The sequence below is a fragment of the Lissotriton helveticus genome, chromosome 2_1, assembly GCF_964261635.1.
Source record: "Lissotriton helveticus chromosome 2_1, aLisHel1.1, whole genome shotgun sequence".
NCBI lineage: Eukaryota > Metazoa > Chordata > Amphibia > Caudata > Salamandridae > Lissotriton > Lissotriton helveticus.
The window spans coordinates 501,585,164-501,610,320 of record NC_136059.1 but is presented as its reverse complement, the minus strand read 5'-3'; positions in this window follow the sequence as shown (position 1 = coordinate 501,610,320).

The following is a 25,157-nucleotide window of genomic DNA, read 5'->3' as shown; positions in this document are numbered from 1 at the left end:
GAAGGAAGTATGAGGAGGAGGAGGACGGCACCATTATTTTCCAACTAAGAGAGACCTCATGTCTGCCCAGTTGGCCACTCTATCTTCTTTTCAAAAAATGAGATGCCCCAATAGCTCTAGCTACTGAGTCCAGTCCTTTGGGTTGTCCTCTTCTTGAGAGGCCTTTCAAAAATTGCCACAAACAAAAGGCCAAACCGGATATTATTTTGTTATTTTTGATAAGACAATACTGTCTACTCTACAGTAATCTTGTATTTGAATTGTAGATAGTGATGTATGTGGTGTATGTATTATTAATTATGTATTTTCAATCTGGTTAATGAAAGAAATATATAGGGGAGGCGTATATGGTATCTGAAAATTTTGAAATAATTTTTTCAGGTGTACAGACCGCCGGTGCCGGGGCCAGTGGTGAGGGCCATGCCACTCCGGAGGGAGCGGATGCGGCAGTGGGCGGTGGTAAGTCATATTCCTTAATTATTGAGAATGATGAATACACTTGCTGCAAGGGTGTACACTCAGTACACTGTACTTCTGCTGAGACTAAGTTGTTGTGAACACTGAACAGTTGAAGAAGACACCCTTTACTTAATATTAGCATTAGCAGCAGGGGTTGAGTAACTCCCTCCTGGTACCTCCTGTAAGTCCGTGCAGCGGAATTTCTGAGCTTTTGGTTGGACGCCCTGCACCTTTTCTACACCACTCTGCAAGTGCAGCTACTAGTTAAAGTACCATATTTCTGCACCTCTGACTTAGAGGTAGTTTTAATCCCCCTGCCCTATTATGTACTAGGGACTTACAGAGGAGGTCATGCTAATCACAGGGGTACGCCAAAGCATAGTGTTTCCTAGTGTCTGTAGGTGTTTTCACTGTATTCTAAGTGTCTTTTAGCATAGCACTGGCTATAGGTCATGTTAGTCAGACTCAGTTACCACTAGTACCCGTCTGAAAAAGTTGTGGGCACAGGATGATTTTGCAACAAGGCCTCTTTCTGCTCCTCTGTTGATTCTTTCTGCACGTCTTACTTCTTCCTGCACTTTGATTCATCTGGGTTGACTTCTGTTGCTTCTTGCTGCATTTTCTTTACTTCTTTCTGTGTGTTTTCTCTTCTTTCTTCACATGTCCTATCTCTGTAGGCATAGTTAGAAACTAGCATTTAAAACCTTCAAAATTCACTTAAAAGAACACAGGTTTCAGGCACGTTATTGTTAGAAATTAGCATTTAAAAACCTTTGAAATTTACTGAAAAAAACCATACGTTTCAGGCATGTTATAGTTAGTTGGACATTTCTCTCGTACAAAACCAGAGAAATTCCCCCGTTATAGTTAGTTCAGCTAACTATAACTCGCGCCCACAATGCACTGCTGATGACGTCACATATAACATCACTCAAGACATGGTCAGTGACATCACTCATGACATCACTCATGACATCTTAAACAACATCACTAATGACATCATCCATGTGATATAATCTTTGATACACCCACTCTAAATTACAGACTGCCATTCTCAAAACCATAGACACTCCAGCACCAATACCTCCATACCAACTCAATGATTCTTAGGTTTACACACACATCAACTCACTCATACTTATGGTCACTCAGTACAGGACTATCATATCCACTCATACACCTATATAGACACTCACCTACCGCCACCCAACCATAGAGGTACTCACATACCTAGTCAGTCAAGCAAATAATTAAACAACAAGAAGGGAAACATTGATTTGAATGACTTTTTGTGTGTGGATTAATAAATACAAGTAGACTTCATGCACAACAACACAAACACAAATCACTCAGAGTCAGCGTCCAATGCATGCCATCATTTACCTGTTCTTAAGGGCAATACCTCTCAGCTCGGAAAGGAAGATAGCTATAGTCACGTTCTTTTGAGGGACTCGACGTGGTAGGCACACATTTCTTGTATTATTCTCCCTACAATGTCTGGCATGATGGAAATGGATTTAGGGGGAGCCAGGAGTAGACTGGAGCAGGACTCTAAGGAGTGGACTTACTTCTTTACTGACTGCACACAGTTGCATCTCCAATCTGGCAATAAAAGACAGAGACAGTGGTGATGGATGTGTTGAGATTAGGACTGGAAGGACAGAGGCACACACAAATAATAATAGTAAATAAGCAAGAAAGAAAGTAACAAGTCAAAAGCCTAGTTGTTGTCAGGGAAGTAGAGGCAGGCCTCAAACTCTGGTGGTGCACCCAGAAGTAGGTCGTCTAACACACTACTTCCATGACATAAGTCACTGTCATCATATTCCTTTTTTTATTTATAAAGATTTTATTGCATAAAAACACAAAAGCATACAATCATACACTGTTACGCGTCAGCACACCATGGGCTGTGCGCATCCTATCTAATAATTCACACAGCTTTAATGCCACTAACCCGACATGGGCAGGCAGCATCTTATGTCTGTCGCATATGTAATGGTACAAAGGAGCCATGCCTAATATGGTCTTGCTGCAAGCGTTCCCAGGAGTGACCCTGCAAACAACTGTCAACTATCATTCTATTCACACTGGAGGCAGCTGCTCTAATTGCAGACTTAACCCTTTTAGCCCCATATCCCAACCTCCCTCCCTACCCTAGCCCCCTCTACACTCCCACCCTATCTCGATGCTCTCACTGCATGTAGAAAGTTCCCTGTAACTGTCACCCGTAACTGTCATCATATTCCTGCTGTGTTACTTCAGGTATGATGTAATCCGGTGGTAAAAAAGTGCTGGATCATTTTGATCATGGTTAACCTCTCCATGTTTTGGAGCGAGAGACTGGTCCTTCTCACTGCTAGAATTGCACCAGCAGCACTGAAAACACACTCAGAAGAGACACTTGCGACAAGGCAAGCCAGATCAATTATCGCCAGCCTGCTGAGCACTGGCCATTGGCGACTTTTCCCTTACCAATACACCAATGGGTTTTGATCAATGTAGACCTCTATTGGGTTAGCCAGATAGGCCTGGAAAATCCGCTCAATGCTCAGTGGTGCTCTGCTTTGCTAGGCCTCTTTTGCCTTTGCCTCAGCACAGGACCTAACAAGCCCTTGCTGTAGACACCATTCCTGTGCTGATTTTGGTGGGACAAATGCTCCTGTTCTTGTTGATGTTGTTCTTGGTGTTGTTGGTGGTTTTGACTGCTGTGAGCCAATTGCACTCCCCTCTGAAGTTGAACTTGATGCCAGTTGCCCTGCAGTACTTGTTGTGGGCTGAAGTAGTGGGCCTCTAATTCCCAGCTGTTCTTTTTCTATTAGACTGTCTTCCACAGCTATCCAAGCTTTGTACTTACTTAGCAACATTCCCTTCTCAAAAAGGAATCAATGTCTTCAGTACGGCTTTGTACTGTGGATCCAGAATTGTGGGAGAAATGTAATGGTTGGATGACACAATGCCTCCTTGCACCCTTGTATTTTCAGATAAGCAAAGAGTTAAGCACTCCACCAACTAAAATACTTCTTTTTTTTCTTCCACACCTGTGTACATTGCAAACACCTCTTTTAGCTGTTCCTGTAGCATGTGCAACAATGGGGGACTTTGGCCCATAGTACAGTCCTCCTTGGTAACTTCACATGTGAAGAGCTCGAAAGGAAGTAGCATCTCTTTCATGCATTTAACTAGGCCCCATTGGTCCATCTCAATGGGCATGCATTTCACAGTAGCATCCCCTCTTTGCATGGCATATTCATTGATTGGTCTGTACTCCTCAAACAGACGTTCAAGCATGTATTACGTTGAGTTCCAATGTGTTGGTACCTCCTGGATGAGTGCTTTAACTGGCACTTTATGCTCACATTTACTGATCTTCAGCTGTTTCCAGGCTTTAAAAGAATGGCTAAAATATGTGAAGATTCTTCTGCAGGTGGTCAGTAAGTTGCTGACTCGGTCCTAAAAAAAGTCTTGAACAATGATGTTAATGCAGTGCGCCAAACACAGGACCCTGAAATAGCCACCATCATGCATGGCCTTAAATATATTACTGCCATTGTCCAAGGCAACAAAACCAATGTTAACCCTTCTTGGGTACAGCCATTCAAAGACTTTGCTGTCAAAGTCTTCCAAAATGTTTGCAGCAGTATGAGATTTCTCCATGGGGAACATGGCTACATTTGCATGTTTCTGAGTAGCATTAAACATCTCAGCAGTAACAATAACACATGCTGTAGTTATCTTTTCTCTAACCCCCACAAAAGGGATCCAGTGTGCAGTAGTGATGCACATGTAATCAGTGGCTAGGCAACTGCTCCACATGTCTGTTGTCAGGTGGATAGTGTGAACAGTACTCTGCTGCAGGGCTTGTCCAAGCAATTCCAGCACATTGTGATGTAGTGCTGGAACAGCAACTCCGGCAAAATAGAAACGGCTGGGAACCTTCCACTTTGAGCAGATGGCTGTCACAAATTCAAAAATAGCCACCCCTTGCCCAAAAGAAAATGGGAGGAGGTCCAGCGCTAACATTTTAGCCAGCTTTGTATTGTTGGGTGGTTGAGTTTGTACTGCCCCTCCGACCTAAACATGCTGAGAATAGTAGGCTGGATTTTTTTTTCTGGTGCCACTGATGCAGGTGACTTCTTGACGCCAGATGTTGTTAGGCTCAATGCTGCATGTTTTTCATTGCGGTACTCTCTTGCCTGGGACCCCTTGATGTCTCAGTCTGACTCTTACCCTTCTGCCACTGAGATGTTGCTAATGAGGATGTGAGTGGTACCACTGCACTGCTGGGGACAGGGCTACTTTGTGTACCAGAGAAAATGACTCCCTCTTTTGCACCTTCCACCGCGATTGCATCTTTTACTTCTTCATTCCCACATACAGTAATGGGTGCCGTTATTTGGCTGCTAAGGTGCGCCTCCCACTGGATCCAGTGGCGTTTTTTAAGATGGGTTATTTGGCCTCCGGTACCATAGTTTATACCAAGCTTACCCCGACTAGCAACTTATCAACAAATGGAGCATATCACAATGATCACCTCCTTCATGCTAATCGAAAAGAAGTCCCAAACTGGGAAGGTCAACTTTCTGGCGCTGCTGCTGGTGCTACTTGCAATGCCGGATGAACTGGTAGGTGGGAGTGCAGTTTGACTCTCTGCAGTACCTACATCTACTCAGGTGGTACTTGTGAAGGATGTACGTGGCAGCCGGAGAAATATGGAAGCTGGAGGGGGTGTTGGTGGTATTATCTGTGTTGGTGGTGTTCGTGCCACATCCCTCACAGCAATTTGGGATAGGGTATTATCACTCCCCACTGGGGCAGGACTAACGTCCAGGATGACTGGCTCATCACCAGCATGCTCCTCTGCACGTTTTTTCATTGCAGTACTCTCTTGACTTGGACCCCTTGGTGTCTCAGCATGACTCTTGTGCCATTGTGATGTTGCTGATGAGGATGTGGATGGTACCACTGCACTGCAGTGGACAGGGCTACTTTGTGTACTGGAGAAAATGTCTCCCTCTTGTTCACCTTCCACTGTGATCGGATCTTAATCCCCTCCACCAACAACACTTGCAGTTTTTTGGCCACTAAGGTGCGCCTCCCACTGGATCAAGTGGTGTTTTTTCAGATGGGTTGTTTGGCCTCCGTACCATAGTTTGTACCAAGCTTTCCCCGACTAACACCTACTCCACAAATGGAGCATATAGCAATGTTCACATCCTTCTGGATAACTGAAAATAAATCTCAAACAAGAGAGGTCAACTTTCTGATGCTGCTGGTGCCACTTGCAATGTTGGATGAACTGGTAGGTGGGGGTGATGCTTGACTCTCTTCAGTACCTACTTCTACTGAGGTGGTTGTAATGGATGTAGGTCGCTGCCAGAACTTTGTAAATATGGCAGCTGGAGGTGGTGTTGGTGGTATCTGTGTTGGTGGTATCCATGCCACATCGCTCACAGTAATTTGGATGGGGTAATGCTTGTCTTCACGAGAGTGGGGATAATGTCCATGATGACTGACTCATCATCATATTCCGTTTCTACAACTACCTCCATAACTCTAAGGCTTTCTGGAACCTTCCTTTTCCCTAGCCTTTTCTCGTGGCATGTCTCACTCTCAGACTAAGGTGGGATCCAAGTGGCGTCTAGATCATCAGAAGGGGGCTTGCAGAAGAAGTTGATGGACTAACCCTCCTTTTACCTGCTGTGGATCTGGAAGACAATGGATCTTCTGAAAGAGAGGCTTGCTCTTAGTCCTCTGCAGGGAGCTCTAGCTCCTTAAATGCCCCTACTTTTGGAAGAACAACAACTATTGGGGGCAGTTGTTGCTGTTATTACCCACTTATCTCAGTTCCATGCATTGATTGGGAACTGCTTTGCGATAAAAATAAGTAAATTTCAACATCACTGCTTGTAGGCGGTTGCCGTTATTAGACTGATAAACTGACTGCCCTTTCAACAGATATGGGTTTGGGCCTAGGTTGAATGGGTGGCTCCACTGATGCGGGGTGCTGCTCCCAGCTTGCTCCCGGACACTGCTGCAGGTGCAATGTTTTATTTCCCAAAAAAGATCCTGGGCGGCACCCCAGTCTTGGTAAGTGACAGTTCCTTCTTCTCACTGTCAACTTTCTTGGTACTGAAGGACCTGGTACCTTTCTTTGGGGCCATCTTCTTCGGATGTCAGCAGCACGCAGTGGCACAAGTTGAAGAGATGTCTGTGGTCACACACCACTTGACGTGACGTCATGCACAGCAGGACTTCTATCTGACAGTACAATGGGGTATGACACCTTCTCCTCTTTTGTGCACCTAAAAGCAAAGAAGCAAGAAGAACATTAGTGAAACGTGGTATTCATTGTTGTGGTTCAAATACTACCAGGGTTGTAAATTGGCAGTGATCGGGTTAGCGTTAGCAGAAGCCATCCTATATTTAGAGACTATCTTATCCATTTTGTGGAATCCATTTAGTATTCCTGTCAGCCATTTTGCTTGCCATGTGCTCCCCATGTGCTCTGTCCTACCTTTCTGTTAACTGCTCTTGAAATCTGCCTAGAGACGATCTATATTTAGCATCTTCCACCTTCGCACATGCTCAGTTGAGCTTGCAGCTGTCCATGCAGCTGCTGTAGTCTGTATTTGTCAGGATGTGTTCACCAGAATTAGCAACTGTTAGCTCCTCCCACTTGTTGACTGTGCACTTTCTGTATGACCTTATATGTACCTAAAACCAGCATTTTGTACTTGTGCCGCTTCATTTGAGCCCCTGTGTGGGTATAAAAGGACCCAGCTCCTTCCATTCAGTGTGCTACTTCATACACTACCGAAGGGTCTTGTGTGGATATAGTTCCACCTCATGAGGTTTAATAAATACTTTGTTTTCTATTCCAGTTTCTGTGCCAACTTCTTCCCATTGGTCTGAGGACTCTGTGCAGAGAAGGGTGAATCCCTTGCACTGGTAGACCTTGCTGAGGCTCACCACCACAGTAGTACAAACAAACAAATATAATATGTAACTTTGTGTGTGGTCACACTTATTAATATTATTAAATGTATTACCTCAGTTATTAAAAAACATAATACAGTGCAGACATATGTGAGAATGACAAAAAGAATGGCTTTCATGGTTGGTGTACAGGTGTACAGTACACTGAGGAAGGATAGGAAATAACAACAACAAAAATACAAATGTAACGGATCCTGTTTGGCATTGTGCATCACGTGGGATTCAGCATTCAGGGATCTGCAGCTAACAATGGATAGGAGCAATAAGCCAAGAGGAAGAAAGGAAAGAGAAAGACATGCAGGCCTAAAGCGGAAGAACACTGGCTGCCTTCACAAAATGGCCACCAGCTGCATAGTCATGTCACAACAACAAGAAAGGGAAGACGGATAATGCAGGCCTATGGCAAAAGCACACTGACTGCCTTCACAAAATGGCAGCCAGCCACATGGCCAGGCAGGCTACCACAACAAGAAGCAATAAGCCAAGAGGAACAAAGGAAAGAAGACATGCAGGCCTATGGCAAAAGCAAGGACACCATCTACGACCACCACAAAATGGCCACCAGCCACATGGTCACACACAAGCAACAACAATAAGCAGGAGGCCTGGAAAACAATTAACTCAAGCAGGCCTATATGGACACAGACTTTACAAAATGGCCCCTTGCCATGTGGGGAGGCTCAGCCAAAGCAACTGCTGGCTCACTATGACAAACACACTCACACACTGGCCAGACAAAGGAGGCATGCTAAACAACACCGCTTTAATACAATAATGCCAAAAACAAAATCCAGAAGGCTAAAAAAGATTAGCAAGTTATACAATAACCACACACATCCAACAAAGGCATTTATTTAACACAAAGGAAAAAAGTAAAAAAAAAAAAAAAAATTTGCATTTCAATCCAATGCCATCTATGCCCTAAATGATGTTTAAATGTTTTGAACTGTGCTACAATTTTTGCTGGATAAAAGAAGAAAAAATGTCATGCAAAACAACAACCAACAAGAAGGCATGACCATCACAAAGAAGGAAGGCTTGCAGGCCTAATGCAGAAGCACACTGGCTGCCCCTTCCCAAAATGGCCTTCAGCCACATGGCCAGGCCACAACAATAGGAAAGGAAAGACAGACCATTCAGGACTATGGCAAAAGCACACTGCCTGCCTTTACAAAATGGCCACCAGCCACATTGCCAGGCTAGCCACAACAAACAAGAAAGGTAAGAGAGACAATGCGGGCCTATGGCAAAATCACACTGGATGCTTTTACAAAATGGCCGCCAGCCACATGGCCAGGCAATCCACAACAAGAAGCAATAAGCCAAGAGGAACTGAGGAAAGAAGACATGCAGGTCTATGGCCAAATGGTCACTAACAACAGCAACAAGCAGGAGGCCTGGAAAACAACGAACTCAAGCAGGCCTATATGGACACAGACTATACAAAATTGCCCCATGCCACACGGTAAGGCTCAGCCAAGGTAAATGCTGGCCCACTATTACAAACACACTCACACACTGGCCTGATAAAGGAGGCATGCTAAACAACACAGCTTTAATGCAACAATGCCAAAAATGAAAATCCAAAGGGGGTTTGCAAGTTACAACCACACACATCCAACAAAGGCATTTATTTAACACACATAAAAAAGTGAAACACCAAAAAAAAACACATTTTGCATTTCAGTCCAAAGCCACCATGCCCTAAATGATGTTTAAATTCAACAGACACCACAGAAGCAGTTGTTTCATGCACCCATGAATAGCTCTGGGCCTACTGGCTGAAAGGCCTATTAGCAGACTACTGGGCTAGTGAAATAAATAAATATTGCAAATTAATTTCAAAAGTTCGAGAAAATGTAGTGAACTTTGCAACATGTTTCCTTTGTAAAAGAAAACTAGTAGAAAAAATACATAATCAGAAACAACCAGGCCCCTACTGAAACAACAGGCCACCCACCACTAACCCTGGGCGTAGTGGGCTTAGCGGGGGTATGCTGAGGTCCACGGAGTTGCGAACAAACTCTGTGGAACTCCACTCCGCTATCCTACACCACCGACCTCCACCCCCTATATTAACAAGTAAATCTACATTACTTACTAGTAAATTAAAACCACTTACCTGGCATGCAGCAACCCCAGGCTGTCCTTCTCCTCTTCCTTGCCATCTGTGAAATCCCTGAGAAAACTGCGCATGCATGCGCACCCGCGCATGTCTTGCAAGAAATGCACGGGCATGCGCAGTTTTCTCAAGTATTACCGATACCGCGAGGAAGAGGAGGAGGCCAGCCCAGGGACGCCGCATGCCAGGTAAGTGGTTTTAATTTACTAGTAAGTAATGTGGACTTACTTGTTAATAAAGGGGGGGTGGAGGCGGGAGCTGGCCAACTCCTCTCCGCTACGGAGTATGCCGAGATTTGCCTTCTCCAGGTTCTCTGTGGAATGCTGAGGAGGCAAATCTCCGCACACTCCGCGGGCGGAGCGGAGGTCTCGGACCGGGGTTACCCACCGCAATACATTTTTTTTAAACAGTGAAAAGGACGAAAAACCGTAGGTGCAATGCCTCAATCAAACAAACAACACCAATTTTCCAACTTACTTGTGAAATCTCAAATCCAAAGTCCTCAAATCCAATGATATATGATGCAGCAGACACAAAGAGTGATCCTTCCAGCTCCGAATCCACATGAAAAGTGAACAAGAGATGCACAAAGCACTGGGAGGAGCCTGCCAGACAGGAACAGGAAGTGGGAGACTCTGGGGCACTACCCTAATCTTAAAAACAAAGTAAAAAGAGAAAAGGGACTCATTGCACAAAAAAGTACAGCCAAATGTTAATCAGAGGAGATTTCTTAATCCAAATAATCATTTCAAGAAGGTTTTGATACTGCTCAAGAGAGATTCTTCTCCAGATTGCAAATGCTGCATTTTTGGGATCATAATTTTCACAAAACTTCCACCAGAAGTCCGATGGCACGCCCGAATGACGTGTACGCAATCGCGCACTCTCGCGGGACCGTGGGGCCGGCTACCAAATCTCGCAGTGCTCGCGAACAGATGGAAAATCTTGTCGGCAAATGCAGGCAACCTAGTAAGTCACTCCAGCTTGTGTGAAAATACATTTTGAGCATGCAATCACAAAAACAAATCTGCCCATTGTGGAGCACAGACTTTTTTGGTAACTCTGCGCTCTACGTGGGATGCTGAGTTGCCAAAAAACTGCATACTCCGCGAGTGGAGCTGATTTTACGCCCAGGGTTACTGTGAATGTGGAAGAGGAAAGAGGGGTGATGGACGGCTGGATCAAGGACACTGCTGCCGTTAGTGTGGAGGCCATTGCCTGGTTTGATCTCTGTAGGGCAGACATGTCCAAGTGCATGCCATCCATACATGACACCAATTGTGTCAAAATACCAGTATGCGCATGGAGGACATTCAGCATGGATGTCTGCACCACATGAATCTGCTTCAGCAAATCCACTGCCTCCACAGACTCGGCTCAGATGTGGCTACTGTGTCTTTTGAATACTCACTCGCATCGTTCTCCATCACGACCATCAGCAAATGAGTGCGACAGACTTGGTGTGGATGCGGCTACGGCATACTTTGAATACTCACCCATGTCATTCACCCTAATACCATCAGCAAATGGGTGCAACAGACTCAACGTGGATGCGGCTACCGTGTCCTTCCACTAATCGGTCGGCAGGGCAGACACTATTGCAAATAATGATGTTCCTTGTGCATTACATGTGTGGAGGCAGTGTTTTCATGATATCTTGTACATTTGAATTCATAGCTGTGAGTCCCTCTTGTTCCTGGGACTGCAGAGACCTCTTTGCTTCACTTATTAAGGGACACAAACAAAAGTCACAAATTTCTGCCTTGAAAAAGCCCCCGGCCAATGGGCCATATGGGCGAAACACGTGTCGGCTATTGTTTTTTTCTATGCTTGAAAATATGAATAAATTTATTTATTTATTTATTTATTTCAAAGGTTTTATATAGCGCTGCTGGACCCAAGAGTATCAGAGCGCTTAACAGTGAAGGTGCAAAACAAAAACAATGAGGTAGAATAAAAACAAGCAAGAAAACGTTTCATTGTGGCAGAGAGTTCAGACATGGCTAATGTGGAGAAGCATGGAAATCGAAATTTAAAATGTGTATAAATAAAGAAGGAAAGGGGAGAGAGGGAAGAGGAGCGAGGGTGAGAAAGAGTAGGAAGGAGTATAATGGAGGAGGAAAGGGAGAGTATAATAGGGGAGAGAGAGAGGAGTGACCAGGGATGTTATCGTAGTGCTGGGTATCATGATGCTATGAACATGCATAGTGTCAGTGACATTAGATACCCCAGTATTTGTTGAGAAGCAGTATTTTAAGTTCTTTTTTGAAGAGATGGTAGGAGGGGTTGCTGCGGATATCCTTTGGGAGTGAGTTCCAGATTGTGGGAGCGTTACCCGAGAACGCGCAGGATTGGGTCTTCTGATATTTAAGTCTAGGTGGGATCAGGACAAGTGAGTTTGTGCTTCTCAGGGGTCTGGAACAACCTGCATTCTGAAGTTTTGTTGTAAGATAGGGAGGGGTGTTTTGGTGGAGAGCTTTATGAGTGATGCAGGCAATTTTGTAAGTGGATCTTCCTTCTATTGGTAGCCACTTGAGATTTTTGAGGATGGGGGAGATGTGATCAAATTTTCTGCAATCTGAGATGAGTCTCGCAGCAAGGTTAAGGACGGATTTAATTGGAGCAAGATGGACTTTAGGGGTGCCAGCCAAAGTGGCGTTGCCATAGTCGATCCTGGAGAGGACCAGTGATTGGACAACAAGTTTGAAATCTTCTGCTGGAATAAAAAGTTTAAGTTTTTTGAGGTGGAGAAGGGTGAAAAGGGCGCTTTTGGATGCATTTTTAATGTGGGTATGAGTTTGAGATTTTGGTCAATACTGATGCCAAGGGACTTAACAGTATTAGAGGTGGAGAGAGGGCAGTTTAGTGCTTTGATGTCATTTAACCAGAGTTGGATGGGCTGGGGATTGTTTTTGGGTGAGAAAATTATGATTTCAGTTTTTTTGGGGTTAAGTTTGAGATGGTTCAGATGGAACCAGGTTTGAATTTTGGTCAGTGTCTCATTTAGGTGAAGGATGTCTTTGTGAGATTTGATCTTGTAGTATAATTGGGTGTCATCGGCATAGAGATGGTAACTGATGTTAGAGTGTTTGAGGATGAGGGTGAGTGGTTCCATGAACAGGTTGAATAGGGTAGGGGAGAGGATGGAACCTTGAGGAACACCACGAGAAACAGGTTGGGGTTTGGAGAGGAAGTGGCTAAGTTTGATTTGTTGAGATCTGTTTTGCAGGAATGAGGAGAACCATTTGAATACCGTGCCATTCAAGCCGGATCTATCTTTGAGAGTGCTGAGAAGGGTGGGGTGGTGGACGGTATCAAATGCAGCTGAGAGGTCGAGAAGGATAAGTATTGAGGATTCTCCTTTGTCAAGGGAACGGTGAATATCGTCTATGATATTAAGCATAGCAGTTTCTGTACTGCATCCCTTTCTAAAGCCGGACTGGAAGACATCAAGGAGGTTGAATGAGACAATATGTTTCTCTAGTTGCATTAGGACACATTTTTCTAGGGCTTTGGAGAGGAAGGGAAGGTTAGAGATGGGACGAAGGTTGTTTGGATCATTGGGGTCAGCTGTGGTGTTTTTGGGAATAGGCGCGATTTGGCCAAGTTGAAGGGAAGCAGGAACACAGCCTGTGGAGAGAGAGGAGTTGATAATTTTAGTCCATATAGGGGCAATGGTAGATTTAAGTTCTTGCGCTAGTAAGGCGGGGAGAGGATCTTTGGAGTGTGCAGACGGTTTGAGTTTGCCCATGATCTTAGTGATCAAAGATTCGGATACTGGACTGAAATCGTTCCAAGAGGCATTGTTTTTAGCGGGGGAGTTTGTTATATGAAAGGTGTTAGGCAGGGGTAGATCATGTGGGGAATCCGAGGTATCGGTCGAAGTGGAGGAACTGATCGACATAGAATTATGAGTGTTAGGAAGAGTGTGTAGGGTAGTGGTAGGATGGGGTGACAGAGGGAGGGAAGAGAAGGATAGTTCGATCATGTTGATTTTGTTCGTAAAGAAGCTAGCAATTTCTTCGCATTTGTCGGTGGAGGCTAATATTTTAGGAGGGCCAGTGGATGTTTGTTTTTTTACAATATTGAAGAGTTCTCTGGGGCGGTTTCTGGCTTGATCAAGTTGAGATCGTAGAAAGGAGGCTTTTTCATTAAATATGTGTTTTTTGTACTGGGCTCGGGTAGTTCTAAGGATAGTCAGATTGTCAGCGTTTGGGTGGGATCTCCAGACCCTTTCAGAATGTCTTAGAGACCGTCTTTCATTATTTAGTTCGGAGTTGAACCAGGTCTTAGGGGGTATGTTTTTTTGTTGTTTAAGTTTGATAGGAGCAATTTTGTCTAGGGCTTGAAGAATAGAGTTGTTATAATGGTCGGTAAGGTCATTTGTGCTGTCAGAGAGAGGTGGTAAATCTAAGTGAGCTTTAATTGTTGTTTCGAGTTCGCCATGAGGAATACGGTGAAGGTTGCGTGTGAATTTTTTGGATAGTAAATTGGTGGGGGCTGGGCGAGAGGTAGTTTTAGTCAGAGTGAAAAGGATGAGGTAGTGGTCTGACCAGTCAACCGGAATAATATTTGTGAGGGAGGCTAGATCGTTGTTCGTAATAATAGCATCAAGGGTTGCACCTTTGTTATGAGTGGGAGAAAGGCAGAGTTGGGACATATTGGTGATGTCCATGGTATTTTTAAGTAGGATGACAGCAGGATCATCCTTGTTGTTCCAGTGGATGTTGTAATCACCGAGGAAGAGGTTATTAGAATGAGAGAGTGACGATTGTATGATAAGATCGGTCAGTTCTTCCGTAAAGGGGATGTTGTTGCCAGGGGGGTGGTAGATGAGGTGTAGCCGGGTAGTGGGGGAGTCAGGTATGGTGAGATCGGCGCAGAGGTATTCAAAGGATGAAGGGTCTTGAAGATTGATTAGTGAGATGTTAAGTTCGGCTTTGAAAATTAAGGCAAGTCCACCGCCTGTTTGTTCGATTCTGTCTTTTCTGATGATATTATAACCAGGGGGGATAAGCATATCAAGGATGGGGGTGGAGTGGGGGGTGAGCCATGTTTCAGTTAGGACAGCAATATCAATGTCGTCATTGAGAATAGTTTCAGCAATCTCCGTAGCGTGACAGGAGGCAGATCTGCAGTTAATCAACATGCAGCAAAGGGGGGTGGGGACTGGTGTTGGAGATGGTGGACATCTGAATAAACACTTCATGTTTGAAAACTACAATTGAATATTTGAAAATTATTCCACCCACTAAACACCAATTTAAGAAGGCACAGTCCTCCGCCCATTACCTAAACTTGTACCCTGCAATGGCTCTTGGGTGTAGCATTTGTGAGCCACATGCCGTCACCAAGATTGGGCCCTGACAATTGCAGCATATAAGCCCAGATTCCTCCACCCATCCCATGTAACCCACAACATTGAGTGCACACTTCTCAGATTACCCTCATAGGCTTGGCCATAGTCCCAGTGGATAGTTTTTGAAAACAGGTTTTGACTACACATAATCACTGCTTTGGTGGAGTGTGTGACCCACTGTGCATTGGGGGTCATTTCTGACTGCCACATCAGCTTGTGTATGTTATGTGAGTTGCCTGTGTGTGTTTGTGTCCCAGGCTTACATGGAAAATTGCAAACCTAATGCCAACCCCTACATTGTAGATGTTAAGTGTATGTTATTGTATGTAAAGTAACATACCCAGGCAAACAATATGACAATTGGCACAAGTTTAAATGGCAAACAAGACAAACTTAATGATGAAACACTGAATTTAGCATAGAAAGTACATTTTAATTGTTTTCATAAAAGATGTCATGGATAAAATCATTGACATATTGGTAAAACATAATAAAAATAGATCAATTAGCAAATATGCATTATTTATACAGATAGTGATATAGTGGAGGGATGGTTTCCTGTCAGGATTGGGTTAAGTAACGCGATGTTGTTATACTTTTCCCTTAGTTATGTTAATTAATCACAGAGCGCTGCGGAACGGGATCACGTGCTTGTTCAGGTTGGTTGTATACAGATTACCGGCTATCTAAAGTCAAAAAATAGTCGTGTAGACAGCCGACAAAATGAACAGGACCAAATGCAAATTGTTTTAGCAATCATGTGCCTCTGTCACTATTACGGGTAATCGCTCAATTTCGGCCCCGCCCTATTTCAGGTAACTAGAAATCTAATATCCGATCCTACCTCATGCGGCTGAGAAACTACACGGTTCGATAGAGGACATTCCGGGAAACTCAGTATTAGGCAGCCACCATAGCTTTTAAACACAGGTAAGAACTGATAAAATGCTATTACCAATAAGCATACTAACCCTCCAATTATCATTGCAAGACCAGGTTCACGCCCATCTCTCTAAACCCACAGATAATCGATACCCTGAAACCACGTAATTTACTGTATCACTGCACCAGCAGATTCTACATCCTAAACACAGGTAACTTTCAAAATAAATGTGATACCGGATAGAATTTAATAACAAGATGAGCAACTAAATAATTCCGATCCCACGCTTTTTGCTATAACTCTGTGGACACCACAAATTAACCTAAGCAATTTTGATGTTACCTATCTCCCCTGTGAAAAATGTCATCAAATAGGTCAAAACCAACCCTCAATTTATGTGATAACTGAAAAGTATAGATGGACACCAGCCTTTCTCTACCTTGTTCTCCTGGCTGTCACCTGTATGGTAATGTTACCACTCTGCTTTATATGTTTCACCTTTAACACTTTCCATAAATGTAATATGAAATGTTAATTATTTAGTCCTGATCCAACTAATGTTAATGCAATATGAAATGCCCACTGTTTAGCTTCAATTCAATCAATGTAAATGTTAGTATGTCGCTCGAATATTCGTCTGTATGATGAAAAAAATGAACAATTATTATGCGGTATATCATGAAGAATGAACAAATCACTGGTCTTAAGAATCTGGAAAACTGAATCTAGCATTATTAACTGTTTAGCATAAAGATAAAGTTTTAAACACTGTTTATTTATTTTTAGTATCATTATGGTAGTGTCCTGAGGAAGACACCTTCAACGTGTCGAAACGCGTAGACAGGAAACCATCCCTCCACTATATCACTATCTGTATAAATAATGCATATTTAATAATTGATCTAGTTTTATTATGTTTTACCAATATGTCAATGATTTTATCCATGACATCTTTTATGAAAACAATTAAAATGTACTTTTTATGCTAAATTCAGTGTTTCATCATTAATTTTGTCTTGTTTGCCATTTAAACTTGTGCCAATTGTCATATTGTTTGCCTGGGTATGTTACTTTACATACATTACTTGCCCTGACTCAGGAACTTTATCCATATCAGGGGGTCCTTGTTTTCTCACACAGTGTATGTTATTGTACATGTTTGTCAGACATGACATCATGACAGTGTCCAACCTGTGACAGTGTTGTGCAGGTTTCTCTTGGTGACCCACTGTGTGTATGATGTCTAACATATATGTGGCATTACCTAATCCTATTGTGTGTACCTATCAACCATGTGATGGCTATCACAAACCCATTTCTTGTATAATGTGTTTGGCATGTTGTTGAGTATGTGATGGTTGCTCACATGTACAGTGACAGACACTACTGACTATTTTACAGTACACCACTGACACTTCTGTGTAACCAAAGTTTATTGACATGTCTGGAAAGGGAACTAATGTTGTGTTTTCTATCTAGGCTCAACAATTATGCTATCAATGTTCATTTCCAATGTTCTGGGACTTCTTTTTGTCCAGACATCATGTTACGTGTGTTGCAGTGCATGTAGTTTCTATGTTGTAATCTGTCATCAACTGTGTTTGCACTCTACACATAGGTATAGCTGAAGACCTCCAGTCTACAGGCCCTTCCCGACCTCCAGACCATGGAAGATTGTGATTGCATCCATAGATACCTCTTTAACAGGCCACTTATTGTTTAGATGGCTGACCAGTTGGCACCGCATTGGCAGGCTGGAAGCCCATATCCCACTGCGCTGACACCCAAGGTGAAGGTGATGGCGGCACTACATTTCTTCCTCACAAGTTAATTTGAGTATACACTGGCCAAATCAGGTGGCATGTCATCGACCATGTTCAGCCGTGTGCTTAGTGATGTTTTAGAGGAATTGTTGCATTTCCTGGAACAATACATAAAGTTCCCAACACATACACAGTTGTCAGACAACAAGGGGGAGTTTTATGCATTGGGGCGCATGCCACATGTCATTGGCTCAATTGATGGGACACATGTATCTTTGATCCCCCCACAAGCCAATGAGCAGACCTACAGGAATCAGAAACATTTCCACTCAATCAAAGTCCTGGCGGTATGTCTGGCTGACATGGTGATCTCCTATGTGTGTGCACGTTTCCCTGGATCAGCACATGATGCGTTCATCATGAGTAGTAGTACCATCCCCCAGTTGAAGTCTCAGCTGCAACTTGAGCGTGCCAGTCTTGTTGGTAGGTAATGTTATATGTTTATGTTGTGTGTGGCTTGTATGTCAGATTGTGCTCTGTTTTCAGACAACTGAAGTATTTTCTGTGTTCAATGTAGGAGACTCTGGATACCCAAACATACCTTGGTTGCTGATGCCACTCTGGAACCCTGTCACACCAGCTGAGATTTGTTACAATGAGGCACATGGGAGGACCAGGAGAGTGATTGAACATACTTTTGGGCTACTGAAGACAAGGTTCCAGTGTGTGGATCGGACAGGAGGTGCACTACAATATATTCCCCTGATGGTGTGTAAGATTGAGACCACAGCATGCATGCACCACAACCTTGCAATCCGTAAGGAAATAGCACTAATACTGGATGACGGAGACCTGTAGCCACCAGCAAGGGAGGAACTAGACTTGGGAAATGATGCCAGTGATGATGAGGGTGATTTGCGACAACAACATATCTACAACTTCTTCACATAAATGTGAGTATTGAATGAGAGGAATCAGCCCATAAATGTTAGTTTGTGTGTTGCTGTTGTCTTATGTGTATGTATGCTGCTAAGTGTCTGTCATTCTTCAATGATTTTTGACAGAATTGCCTAATAAAAATTTGCATGTGATAAGAACAATGCTACTCTAAGTAACAGCTTGATGTTCACACTGACATTGGCATGCTTTAGCTGAGACAGTTAGCGACATCAATCTAAATCTTTCCTGAGTTCCTGAGTGAATTATGTTTTTCTCCATTCCAAGATCATTCACCATGTCAACTGCTGAGTTGTGACCACACTGGAGCCATGATCCTGTGTCAGCAGTAAACAGTGGTGGACATCCCAAGATCATGACATCTTTTGAACAGATGGTCATTTGTTTGTACTTGTGAGACTTTTGTAACTGCGTGATGTGATTGCAGTTTGTGTCAAGGTGGAAGGTTATATAATTTAAATAAACCTGTGCTCCACATTGTGTTGTGTCTTGTCTGTTTGCACACATCCACAGGTTATCCTGATACAAAACATGTTCCATGGAGATCAAGTTAACAATGAATGTTTAAGGCTTGCTGATGGGAACATGTGTGCTGACAGTAGACTATGATGGCATCATTATCACGTATGATGGGCTATGTCTGTCTCTCATGCTGTGACTGGTTACATCGACTGCCAAGCCAGTAGTTGACATTACTAGATTGATTCCTTGCCAATTTTGTGGACACCTTCATCGTTGATCTTCAGTGCGCCATTTCAACGTGTACATTTGTGTTTCAAAGTCACGAGATGAGCAAGTATTTGGTAGAAAATGATTTATTTTAGTGCATGGTTGGTTGATGACAAATGATTTTATGGGGGAGTAATCAAACAAAACAGGGACAGCAAAGTGCAGAAAGGAGTTGGTAGGGGTTGTATATGAGGTTTTCAGAAGTAAATCCACAGTTATTGGAGTCAAAATTACAACTAAGACCCTCTATCCAATGTGAGAGAGTTCAGTCAACAAAGTTTTTTTTTGTAATTGTTTTTTTATTTCACCAAGTCAGCATTGAAAGCACAGACAGCACTTAGTATACCAAAATACATTGCATATGAACATTCTACAATAATCCGTTATTTAACGTACATTCCGGCTCTGAACATGCACTATCACGATATTTTCTTAAAGGTCTGGCAGTATTTTCATAGACATCATTGACCTAGAACAGCTGATTCCCCCACTCAAATTAAAGTACCGAAGACCTGCGGACTAACACACATTGGTGTTATTGAACCCTAGCTACTTTCCGGCACACAACACCTATTGCTGCTAAAACTCCCTGCCCCTATTTCACACCATTGTCATCTTGTCGGTCCAATGGGTAGTCAACAAACGGTTGCCAATAATCTTTTGGTCTGGTGGTCTGCGGCAGTTCCCCCCATACGTCCCCATCGTTTCCTTGCAATATAACATATCTTGGATCCAATCTTTGAATCTGGGTGGTCTTTTGCTACCCCACTTTATTGCTATACGTCTTTTTGCCAGTAATAGCGTTACAGCCAACAGTTTCTGTCTCCTAATCTGTTTGATCCTGAACGTGCCCAGGAGGCATACGAATGGGGAGTTTGGGATATGTTCCTTTAACATATGTGTAAGCGCGGTCGTCACCTCTTGCCAATATGCGGTGAGAACAGGACAGGCCCAAGCCAGATGCAGGAAATCAGCTTGTGGTGCCTGGCACCTCTGGCATTTGTCGTCTACTCTAAGGCCGTATTTAAACAATTTGACCGGTGTGTAGTACGTTTGGTGCATGAATTTAAAATGTATAATGCGCAGATTGCAGTTGGATGTGAGTAGGCCTATTTGTGCGCTACTATAGGACCATTCATCTTTTTTTTTTTTTTGGCAGAGTTTTATATAGCGCAAACTAGAACCGAACCGAATCAGTTATCAGAGCGCTTTACATAGCACCAGTTACGTTACATGAGGACACACTTTCATTTTTTTTAGGCACGGGGAGATTAAGTGATTTGCCCAGAATCACAGGGGGTTTTTGGCGTCGTTACCGAGACTCGAACCCAGGTCCCCAGGTCCGAGGTCGAGCGCCTTAGCCGTTAGGCCAACCCCTCTCCCTTGAGAGGGGTATCTTCCGAGATAGCCATTCCCGTTTGTTCTTCCCATCTAAGCAGCGACCTATTTGTATCCCCTGTCTGTTCGTGTTGGGAAGCTGTATACAGTCTAGTGACCAATTTTGCTCGTGTTGGTGCTGTTAGCAAGATTTGTAAGGTCTCTAGTGTCGGTGGCTCGTCTGGAAACAGTACATACAGGTCTTTAATTGCAGCTTTTAGTCTATGATAGGCAAATATTTTTAGTGCCGTTTGATGGGCACACAACGCTGGACTTTGCAAGGAGATAAACTTATTGTGAAGAAACACCGAGCCCAGCGTCCGAAGGCCCATGTCACCGAGTTCCTTATTTATCCTCTGCTCGCATGTGACCGATAGTTTGGGATGGTTCGCCAGTGGGAGCGCTGGAGCGTATAATGGGAGTTTTTGGGCTCGTGTTGCTAGTATGTGCCACGCTCTTGACGTGCATTTGACCGGCCGGATCGTGTCGTTGGCGTAGTGGCTCACCGGGTCTGCAATGTATTGCGTCAGTTTTTGCGGTTGTACGCTATCCGTTTCCACCGCGATGTGTGGTATATGCACGTGTGGTTGTAGCCAGTAGTGTGCATGTTGCGCTTGTGCGTAATAGTAATACAGTTGAAAGTCAGGAGCTGCGAATCCTCCTAAGTGGTAGGGTCTCGTGAGTGTCTTCCAGCCTACCCTCGGACGCTTCCCCGCCCATGTGAGGCGCTGGACCACCGATCGCAGCCTGTTGAAAAATGTGTTAGTGAGCCATATTGGGATATTCCAGAATAGGTACAGGAATCTGGGCAAGATTACCATTTTCTGCAGTGCTATTCTGTCAGCAATCGACAGTGGGAGTTTAATCCATTTGTCCACCGTGTCCTCCAATTTGGACATAGCAACTCCATAATTTTCTTTGAGCACTACCTCTGGGTCCCGATGTACCCATGTTCCCAGATATTTCACCGGGCCCGTTTCACATTTTAGTGGGTAGTCAATTGTGGGTCGTGGGGTTTCTGTCGTCAGCGGTATCACCACCGATTTATCCCAGTTTATACTTAGGCCAGCATAATGTTCATATTTGATGTATTCCCTGATCAGTGGGTTCAAGTTTGTTTCTGGATATCTGGTATACAGCACCATGTCATCCGCATAAAGCGAAATCCCTATAGGCCGCAGGGAGAACTGCAGCGCTGACTCTGGGTGTTTTTGTCTGATCTTACATGCTAGTGGTTCTACAATGAGTGTGAACAATATCGGGGACAGTGGGAAGCCTTGTCTGGTCCCGCGACTTGTGCCCATACTAACTGAGGTGCTTCCGTTAATTTGAACCCTTGCCCTAGACTCAGTGTATAGTAAGGCTATCCATTTAAGGAACGAGGGTGGGAGAGTTCAGTCAACAAAGTTAATGCTTGGCACACAATAGAGGGTATCAGGAGCAGCTTTTCACTTCCTGGGGGTTAATCATAGCCATCGGTCTCTCATGTTGTCTTCTTTGGCGGACAACCCTTTTTCTTTTCCTTTGGGGGACCCCCAGGTGCAGAAAGCCTTCGTAGTACATGGGGGCTCTGCCAGGGTCCACATCACTCCCTGTGGCAGGTGCAGATGTTGATAAACCTGATGTTGTGGACAGACAGGGAGGTGTGGACATGGTGGTGGCAATCTGGCGGAGGCAGGTGAGAATGTCCCTGTGCCCCGCTGCCATGTCTTCATTTTTTGAAAGTTATTCCTCCACTTTAGCGTAATGGGCTGCCTTCTGACTTTGCATGGTCCTGAGGATTCCAAATACCTGGCCAAATTCTCCCCTGCAACCCTCATAGGCATGGAGGATTCTAGATAGGTGTGGGTCATCTGCAGCATCAGCACCAGTTGCATGTTGGCGCATGTTCCCATGGCCCCTCCCACTATCCATACCCACCCGAGCAGGACCAGTTGGTGTTAGCACAGTCACCATGGAGTCTCCTTCCTCATTGACAGTGCTGGTGTTGTCCGCCAACTCCAGATTGCCCCATGTTGCTGTGCTGTCAGTGTTGGCTAGGGCTGGTGCGTCCGTGAGGGAAGGGATTATCTGTGTGTTGGCTGTTGAGGCAGGAGGAGTCGCACAGGATGCCAGTGTTACTGCTTCTTATGCTGTAGTCTGACCCACACCTGATGGGCCAGGTAGTTCATCGTCGTCCGAAGTATGTTGAGATACCTCAATGGCCTAGAGCTCAGGGTTGACGGAACCTGGGACCGGCTCTGCTGGTTTGTTGCTGAGGTAATTCTAGCTTGCCCTGTGCATACATGAAAGACACAATGATTGTTGTCATTGTCCACAGCCTCTCAGATCATTACAATGACATTGTCTACTGAAGATAAGGATGATTTGATGTCCAGAGTATATCCTCTCCCAGCAAAATTGAGGAGTGTTGACCACGGCCATATCTCCCATCATGCCCTGTCCCACACACGCTCCTCCCAGCTAGCCCAGACATCAAACCTGGGACCAATCTGTCCCTGAGACTAAATGGAAATGTACTTGCAAGATCTGATGCTGGAACATGTTGTTTGATTCTGCCCACACCTCCCTTCAAGACCTTGTGCTCCCCACACCAGTCCACAGTGTCAGTCATCTTGACAGTACTTTTCCACTCACTGTGAAGTAAGCACAGTTCAAGGTGGGTTTGTCGGGCCATCTAGGAGGAGGAGTATTTATCATGCCCTACCCCCAAACACACTCATTCCCAGACCAAATAGGCCACAATGAACCATGCTTCCCTGACAGTGAGTACAACTTTACATTCAAGATGTCTGACACTGGACCTGTTGTTGGCTTCTGCCCACAACTCCGATCAAGGCCTTGTGCTCCCCACACCAGTCCCTAGTGGCAGCCATCTTGCAAGTACAATTGCATTCATTCTCGGGGACAGCATAGTCCCAGGTGTGCTGTTTGGGCTTGGTGGGAAGGTGTGTGTAGGACAGGGCATGATGGTAGATGTAGTCAGTGCAGACAGTCCCCCTCTCACCCAGACCAAATAGGGCCACCATGAACCTTGCTTTCCTGACAGTGAGTACAACTTTACATTCTTGATGTCTCACAGTGGTGCCAGGTGTTTGTTTTGACCACAACTCCCATCAGGGCCTTGTGCGTACCACACCAGTCCCTAGTGTCAGCCATCTTGCCGGTACCTTTCCACTCACTATGAGTAAAGCATAGTTCCAGGTGGGGTTGTTGGGCTTTGTAGGAGGAGGATTGTTATTTGTGACTTCAAATTGATAAAACTGTGCTGGCAAGATGGCTGACGTGGGTGACTGTTGTTTGGAGCACAAAGCCTTGCTGTGAGTGTGTTAGAAATGTGTACATGTTATGACATATTTAATTTTACTCTGACATTGCAGGTATTTTGTTTGTCAAACTGGCATGCACATCACATGCTCATTTGCTCCATATTGTTATGGCTTTGCTAACAGTGATTTGTATCATAAACGAGTCAGTTGCATTTTCTCTCACAAGCCGACAAGTTTCATAGACCGCGTCATACGCATTGCCATCTGTTCGTGGGTTGAACCATGTCTGATTCATGCCCGCAATGCTATGTTTCAGCGTTCCCATACCATTCGGTCAGATCAGGCTTGTTTCCGGATGACTCGTTCGGACAAATCGGACTCCGAACGTGTCGGTTGGAGTTTGCATCCAATGCATCAACCTCTGTCGTTCAGACAGCTCGCAATTGACTTGTTTGGAAAGCATTCCGGAACAGAGTCGATAGGAATACTTTCTGTATGAGATCGGAATCGGGCCCTAAGAAGTAAGAACAATGTACAGGCCAAGCAATGAGGTATGAACTTGTACACACAAAACATTATAATGCAGATTCTTTATGATGATGTTATGATGCTATTTGTGCAGTTCATATGCCAAATGTCATTGCCACCAAGGATGCTGTGAAAAGATGTTTGAATTGCTTCCCTTTCCAAAACTGAGCCCCAGTAATAGACATGATATCAATAGTTTTCAACAGGGAGCACGTATTTACTGTTAAGTAACATAAATAGTTTAGGGGATCTGGCTGTAGAGTTGATTGGTCTATTTAATGGTGCAATCAAATCCGAACGGATCATGTCAATTAAGAGACAGGTATTGTTTTAGGTCTATCAAAGGAGGAAAGGACTTCTCTAGATGTTCAACTAACAGATACATGTTTCTCTTCAACATCAAAATCCTGGTGAGTGTTCTGGTTACTAGGGTGTGAGACTTTTTAAAATGCTGGTGCATGTCAACTAATTCGATTTAATTCTCAGTTTGTAGACAACATATGAAAAACACCTTCCTAATAACTGGGTCTTTCTTCAAGAGGTTCTGAAAAACGTTTGCTTGGACAGAGATTATTAAGTCTTGATAAGTGCAACAAGGACTGAGCTGAAAAAAGAAAGGGAGGAAACGGGAAAGATCATAGTGGAGTGGAATCTTTCTGACATAAAGAACGTTCTGTGGCCCAGCACTTTCTTTCCTGGACAAAAAATTGAA